The sequence below is a fragment of the Corvus brachyrhynchos genome, unplaced genomic scaffold (genome assembly GCF_000691975.1).
Source record: "Corvus brachyrhynchos isolate BGI_N302 unplaced genomic scaffold, ASM69197v1 scaffold14, whole genome shotgun sequence".
NCBI lineage: Eukaryota > Metazoa > Chordata > Aves > Passeriformes > Corvidae > Corvus > Corvus brachyrhynchos.
Genome location: NW_008239110.1, coordinates 18702759 through 18709936, shown reverse-complemented (window position 1 = coordinate 18709936; position 7178 = coordinate 18702759). Strand labels below are relative to the sequence as shown.

Genomic DNA, 7178 nt, shown 5'->3' with positions numbered 1-7178 from the left:
ATCTCTAATCTAAATAGTCAGACCAGTAAAATATTTGAAGCACAAAGCAGGCCTGCGTGGGTGTGCCTGCCTCTGTAGTCAATGCCAGTAAGATAGGAAGAGTTGGTGCTATTTTAAACACGACCATTGCACTTTTCCTGCAACACCCCTGCATGTACATCTAGCATGGTGTGCACTTAGCTCCAAAATGGGCAGTGAGGAAGCTGACAAATTTTGTGTGTGTTTGAACTTTCATAACCCCCTCATATGATGTGCTGCAATCTCTGCAACAGTGAAAGACTTCTTTCTTCTTGCACCCTGAAGAAAAAAATTCTCATGGCTTTTTCAAGAGTAAAAAATGAGAAAATATTTTTCAACTTTACTTTTCACTTTTTCTGGCTGACCCAGTGGACACCTGTAACTCACTAGATCAATTATAATAACTTCTTAATTCTTTCTCATTATTTTTCCTTAGTTCTCTCACACTGTCCTTCTCTCCTTATTTTCACCCAAATTTGTCAACCTTCCACTTCAGAGCCTAGTCTTGTTTCATATCCTCCCTTAGTTTTAGAGTTTTTCAGACTTCTCCATTCCTGGGGACCAGGATGGAGATTTAGCCTTTTGTCCCCTACTTGTCTGTCACTCTGGGGAAAGACATGTGACAGCACACAGGAGTCATGAGTTTTGAATGCTTTCATGCTCTGGGATTGCTTAATCTGTTTTCTCCCCCCAGCACCCACTTTTCCCTTTTCACACTGTTTTTGTGGAGTGAGCCTGACTGCTGCTGCAGGAGGAAAAGCCAGACTGGCACTGGGTCTCCTGACACCCCTCTGGGAAGCCAGGCTTCTGCAAACCCTGCCTGACCCAGGTGCCACATGACTTCAGCCCATGCTTCTTGACAGCAACAATAAGGAGTTGTTAGTTATCCTTTCCATTCAGGTATCTTCATCTGCTGTCCATACTCAAGCAAAACTTTAAAGCACTTCTGTGGCATGTTAATATATAGAAAGTGCCCAAGACCATGCAGTGGAAGAAAGGAATGAAAAGGTGAAGAATTTACATCACTGGTTACACCTTTTTTCCTTCTTCTGGACTCCTTCCTCTGTGACCATGTACAAGTCACAATATTTCTGTGACTCAGTTTCCACTTTAACAATGAAGTAATAATCCCTGCTTTCTAGGAATGCTGTGACGGTAATGCTTCAACCATTGCATATTGTTTTGGGATCATCACTCAAAAAGGTCATAACAAGTGACAACAAGAGTCCAGGCCTCTGTCCTCAACTGTTTTAGTTCACAGCATTAAGAACTCCTGGAGAGGGTTCACTAGCCTCAGCTCTGGTGAGACACTTGCACCACCCTCCTCTCACAGGGAAAAAGGCAGAAAAAATAGTTTTCTCTGTGAGACTCTATACAAGGCTTGTATGTTCTAACACCTTCCATGCACAAGATATGTTGTGCCATTACTTAAAGACAAGAACTTGAAGAAACATAACAGTTAAAGAAGTGGCTGCCAGACAGTAAAACTGGAATTGTTCAGTCTGCATTTGTGCGGGGGTATAAGTGTCCTGCTACAGAGAAATGGTGAGCAATTACCAATTCCAATCTGTGGTAGGAATTTTATTTGAATGAGGATTTAATCTGTGATTTGTATAGCTGAGTTCAGAGGAATTGCTATTATGTCTTGTCCTGAGGTGGCTAATGAGCCTTTTCTCCACTGATGGGTCTATGTAGCTCTTGTCAGCAAGAACTGTAGTAAAATTTTGGTACCAACAGGGAAATAACTCCTAGTGCTTGGCAGTATTTCTGAAGCAAAATCAAAAGCAGAAAGCCATTCTATTTTATTCCTCTTTTCCTTTTGGGAGGGAAGCCACAGCAGCTCACTGTGGCTTAGTCAGTAAATCTCCAGCTGGGATTTGAAACTCATGACATCAGAGAACAAAGCATCTTTGCTGTGCTAATGTAGGCAGCAGTGATGTGTCATCAGCTACCACGCACATGTTAGTGTATCATGAGGGTTCAGTTCTGTTTTATCCACAAGGAGCAACCTTATACTTTGGTACTATGTAAACACTATGTCTATTCATGGTCTCTCTCCTTGGGTAATGGTTCTCACATACAAAGTAGCAGCATGCAAAAATCAGTCTGCTCATGAATGAATTGCTTTGATCAGGGCATTTTGTTAGTGTTCTTTATTTTTAGGTAGTGATAAAAGAAGCTTCTTTTGTACGAGAGTCACAGGCCAAGGAAGAAAACGCATGATTTGTATAAAGTGTCAACAGGAACTCATCCATGCATTGGGTTTCCTGGAAAGCAGAAGGTAGAGAGTAGCATTCAGAATACTCTTTTATGCTATAGCTATTTTTTGAATGCCAAAACAAATAGAGCAGGAGTACAGAAATTGCTGCCTAAAATCAGGTCACCAGTAAGCTTAGCTCTATTTTCCTTTCTTAAAGAGTGCCCAGCTGCCACAAACTCAAAAATAACAGCCTTTAGTTAACAGTATCAAGAAGTCCAGCTGTTGCTGGGTATGTCCACACGCTAAAAGCCAAAATGTGTATCAGGGTTTTATGTGCGACTACCTGGCTCCAGCTATTCCACAGGACCTGTGTGTTTGCACAGACCTGTCCTGTGCAGCTTCCTGTCACAAGGTGAGGTCTCATCCTCTCTGGCAGTGGGGGGAAACATCTGTGCACCGTTCCCACGTGGTGGCGGATGCTGCATGGGAAAGTCCCAGTGCACCACAGAGCGCCTGCATCCACCAGAGCTGCTGAGTTCCTCGCATGTGGAAAACATTCCATACTGTGCTGTGGCTTCACCTAGGCGTGGGCAACCTTCCTGGAGGCCACCTGCCAGGCTATCTTGGTACAGTCACCCTCAGTCACCTGTGACCAGTTTCCACCTTCCCCCAGCAGCGTGGGGGTAGTGCCATGTCTGGGGCTCAGCCATGGAGGGAGAAAGCCACATGTGCTGGGCCCCAAGAGACCAACTGCTGCTTACAGGTATTTCTGCTCTCTGTGGAAATGTGCTTACAAGTTTTTGAAGGTGAATATGTTGGTGTATTTTCATAGTCCAGCTTACATATGGCTTATATTTCCTGTGCTGTTTCTTTACGTGAGTTATCTCATTTCTGCTCCCCCTTCCTCTCTCTCCCTAGTGCCTTTGATAATTCAAAACAGACTGCAGTTAAAAAGTGAATTATGCCCTTCTAAACATCTTCTTACATTTTTATTACAACTCAGAATATTCTTGCTATTACTCCATCTCTCCAGGAATATAATTAACTAACTACTTGAGGGATTTTTAAAAGTTGTATCATAGTCATTATTTCAAGAGTCTTCACCTTTACAACAGCAATTTCGAACAAAAAAATGTAAGTAACTGGCAAGATTTTGAAAAACTAGGTATTGGATCATGGCAGGAAGGAATCATCCTCTTCAAAGTTAAAAATGAGACCTAGGAAGAGAAGATAAACACATTAAGAAGACTAGAATATTACCTATTAACCCATTTGGGAAATAGCAGCACAGATGCTGTGCCTTCACAGCAAAGGTGAGGAAGTCAATCTGTTCATTCATTTCAGAAATATTATTACAGCATATAATAACATATGAGGGCAAACTACCTTTAAGTTCATCTTCTATGCATTCCAAAATGTTGCCATTATATCCTCTTTCCTTGAATACTTTATACATCTCACTGAAATTTGTCATTTTCTTTCACAATTCTAAAACATTATTTGACAATGTTTTTGTACTAAAGTATTTAAATATGTACCTTAACTGTTTCCATTAAGAATCAGTGCCAGATTTAATGCTGTCACATTGCTATCTGAAACCCTAGGACTGTGTTGTTAAGAATTGTAGTGCTCTAAGCCATTACTGTAGAGGTTGTAGAGAAACTTGTATTAAGTCCCATTGTGGGCAACTGAGGACTTGACAGTTTCTGGAAAACAGCAACAAGTAAACTTTAAGAATGCAGACACTCAGTAGTGACAAAGAATACCATACTTAGCAGAAAGGGCTTGGGTATTGTGCTGTGGCACTAAATTCTAGACATGAAAAATCATCCTTGGAAAAGAAAAGCCTTTTCTAGCTGAATTGTTGTGAAAAATCTGGAAAGAGGACTTTAATTAAAAGCCATATCTAGTAGAAGTACAATCCTATTGACATTTAATATCAGTGATAGTCATCAGAGAAAGGGTAAGAGGGCCTTGTACAGATGCCATATGTAAATCTCTGCAGCCTTTTGTGCTCAAGTTTCTGCCTGTCATTTTGAATCTGTGCTAGCATGACAAAGCAATGGTTTACAACCAAAACACTTTATTTTATAATCTCAAGTAGTACAAAAACTTATTCACAGAAGCTAAAAAGCTTATAACTTTGTGTTCTGTGTATGCAACACAGGTTTCACGTTTTACAGTAACTCAGGATTTTCAAAGTGACACAGTCATCAGAGAGGGGTTATGTGGTGTCTTGCCTAATGATAGCATGATAATCCATTCAAGAGCTAGAAATGGCCCCAAAGAAGCTATTACAGTGAGATAATGTACTGAAAAAGACATAATCAGAGCCCATAGAACTGGGAAGAAGCCTTCAAACAGAAGAGTTTTAACAGCGATTGTTCCCAGCAGAACTATGAAGCCTGTCTGGCTATACCCTATTGAAGAGGAGTCTGAGAGGTGCAAATATTCATGAACTTGGCTGACAGCTGAGCAGCAGATTTCTGTGCTCCTGAGGGCACTTGAGAAGCACAAACTGCAAAAAATCACCCAGAGAGAAATTAAAGGGTGAGTTACAAGTGCTAATAGCCTACAGGTTGAAAGGAGTCAGCATATCCAAGCAAGTGCCCTCACCCCCAAACCCAGACACAGTGGGGTGCCCTGCTATGGCTCAGACTCGCCTGCCTCAGCAAGCAGTAGGGACAGTCAATACATGTTCATTTGGGAAAAAGTAAAAAAAAGGATAGATCAGGAAAAAACATTTTTTATAACTAAATACAGAGTTTTCGTCTGACTTGGTCTCCATCCATTGTTGCAGGCTAAAGCACTGAGTTGTCCTAAATTTTGTGCCAGCCACAGACTGAGTAGCACAATTGTTTTATTAGCAGTAAGTGACACCAGAGATGATGTCACGAGACCACAGCTGCCACTAAACTTCCTGAGAAGCCAATATCAGGCAGAGATCTTGCTGTAGGTATGGCAATAAACTTTCCATTTGGCATTCCTACACAGCACAGGGTGTAAGCAAATAGGCCTTCCTGAAATCCACAATTTTTTTCTAGTTCTGCTTAGTAAACTACATATGCTTTGAGAAATTCTCAGTCAATTAGTCAACGCTTCTGAAAGCTGCAGACTGCACTATATGGTATCAAATTTGCAAGAGCTAAATTTGCTGTGTCCAATTAATGTCAGCAGCAACACATAACAGGCAGTAGTTTTTAAGAAGTTGCTTAGTGTTGCCCAGGATCAGCTCTGGCTGAATGAATGGGATTTGGGAGAATTCTGAGAAATCAGAGAAGCTGCTCAAAATGAATATTTTTCTACGGGACTTCTGAAGGGTGTAGAACTTTGTTCAGCGGGTCTCAAAATGAAAAAATGCAATGATATCTTGATGGCTTCTTAGGATGAAATACTCCCTTCCACAGGGCTTCGACTAGGTAGATGTAAAAGAGCAAGGGGTTTATGTGTGTAAGGAAATAAACATTTTATAAGGGAACAATATCTAGTAACTTACACAGCCTCATTTCTCACTCTCAGAGGGCAATGACACACAGGAATCCCTAGAAAAGCAAGCTGGAAAAAATATGTCAGATTTGAATGTGATTTACATCCTCCACAGACCTCAGTGCAGATAAGTATTTTGCTTGAAAACATTAAAAAATTGTTGAGATAAGAGGCATAGCAGGCTGTGTTGATGCAGAACAAATGAAAAGTTCTGAAAAGCCAAGTTCAGGTCAGTGCCAAGTGCCGAACTCTGCCACAACCACGAGAGGCAGGAGTGAGTTTTCCAAGCTAAAAAAAATCCCAAACCCAAACCAAAAACCAACAACAACAACAAAAAAACCCCAAACCAAACACGCTTATATACATAAAAGAGCACAGGAATTTTCCATGGGGGTGGGGAACAACAATAGAGAAGTGATGACCTTGGGATGGCGCCTGGAGCCTGAACAGCTTGGCTATTGTATGGAAACAGCTGACTTCTGCACAGGAAGCAATCATTGCTGATTAGGGACTCCAAACCCCTATCTCTATTTTTTTCTGTCCCCCCCCTTTTTTTTTTTTGTACGTAAGGCAAAGCTCCCGAGGGCTCTTCAGAGTCTCACCAAACGCCCCTGGCCTGCTACACCCGGGTGCGTGCGTCACGGGCGGCAGGGAGGCAGCAGCCAGGGACCCTGCGGGGCCCTGCTGTTCCTGCGCTCCGGCTGCCAGGGGACACGGGATCCAAGGGCACAGGGTCAGCCTAGAAGGCACTTTTGGGGACACAGTCACTGATATTCTGCAGTGGACCTGGGATGTGGCCTTCTGTTTCTTGTTGGCTCTGTGGGCTTGCTCCCAGGTATCCTAGTTTAAAAAAGAAATTTTCGTTATTAGCGCTTTAATGTGTATCCCCCCTGCAGCCTTTTTTTGTAACAGGTTTTTCCAATGAGTTAAATGTTAAATTAATGCTAGATGGAACATTGTCAATTTGAGGATGAGCTCCTTCAAAGGATACTGTGTTGAAAAGCTTCAGCCTTTACTGACTCAGGAATAGGGATGCGGAGAACAAAATGAAGCACAAAACCAGCCTCCTGGAGAGCAAGAAAAATTGTAGGTTTAATTGCACACCGTGAGTTTTGTTAAACCGATGTACGCTGAATGCACAGAGAAAAAAGACAACCACAAACTCTGCAGCCAGCTGGGTGGAGGTCAGTAGGGAGGTGCTTGCAATTCTTGTTGATTCAGCTAGGAAAGCCAGCTCCAAAGACACGGGTAGCACTGAGTGGGGACGGAGGTGGAAGGACAGAAAGGGGGAGGACACTGAAAAACTGATTAAAGTTCCTTCTCGCATCTCCTTCCAGTGCAGCAACCAGGGAGGAAAAGATAGAGGGGACAGCAAAGAAGCAGAGCTTAATTAATTGGCTGGAAAAGCCACAGAGGAAAGGGAGCCTTGCTCTGTAAGCTGCCTCAGTCTCTACCTCTTCCCAGGAACTCGTCC

At 42.4% G+C, this 7178-nt stretch overlaps 1 long non-coding RNA gene across 1 annotated transcript in view; it reads right to left on the bottom strand.

Annotated features, from left to right (window-relative positions):
* Positions 1-534: 534 nt before the first annotated feature.
* LOC108448022 overlaps positions 535-7178 on the bottom strand; it is a 91985-nt gene continuing 85341 nt past the window's right edge. The window contains exons 11-13 of the long non-coding RNA XR_001863796.1: positions 5715-6771; positions 3757-3924; positions 535-3435 (exon numbers count right to left, since the gene is read on the bottom strand). This is a non-coding gene — a long non-coding RNA (uncharacterized LOC108448022). The remainder of the gene's footprint in view (positions 3436-3756; positions 3925-5714; positions 6772-7178) is intronic.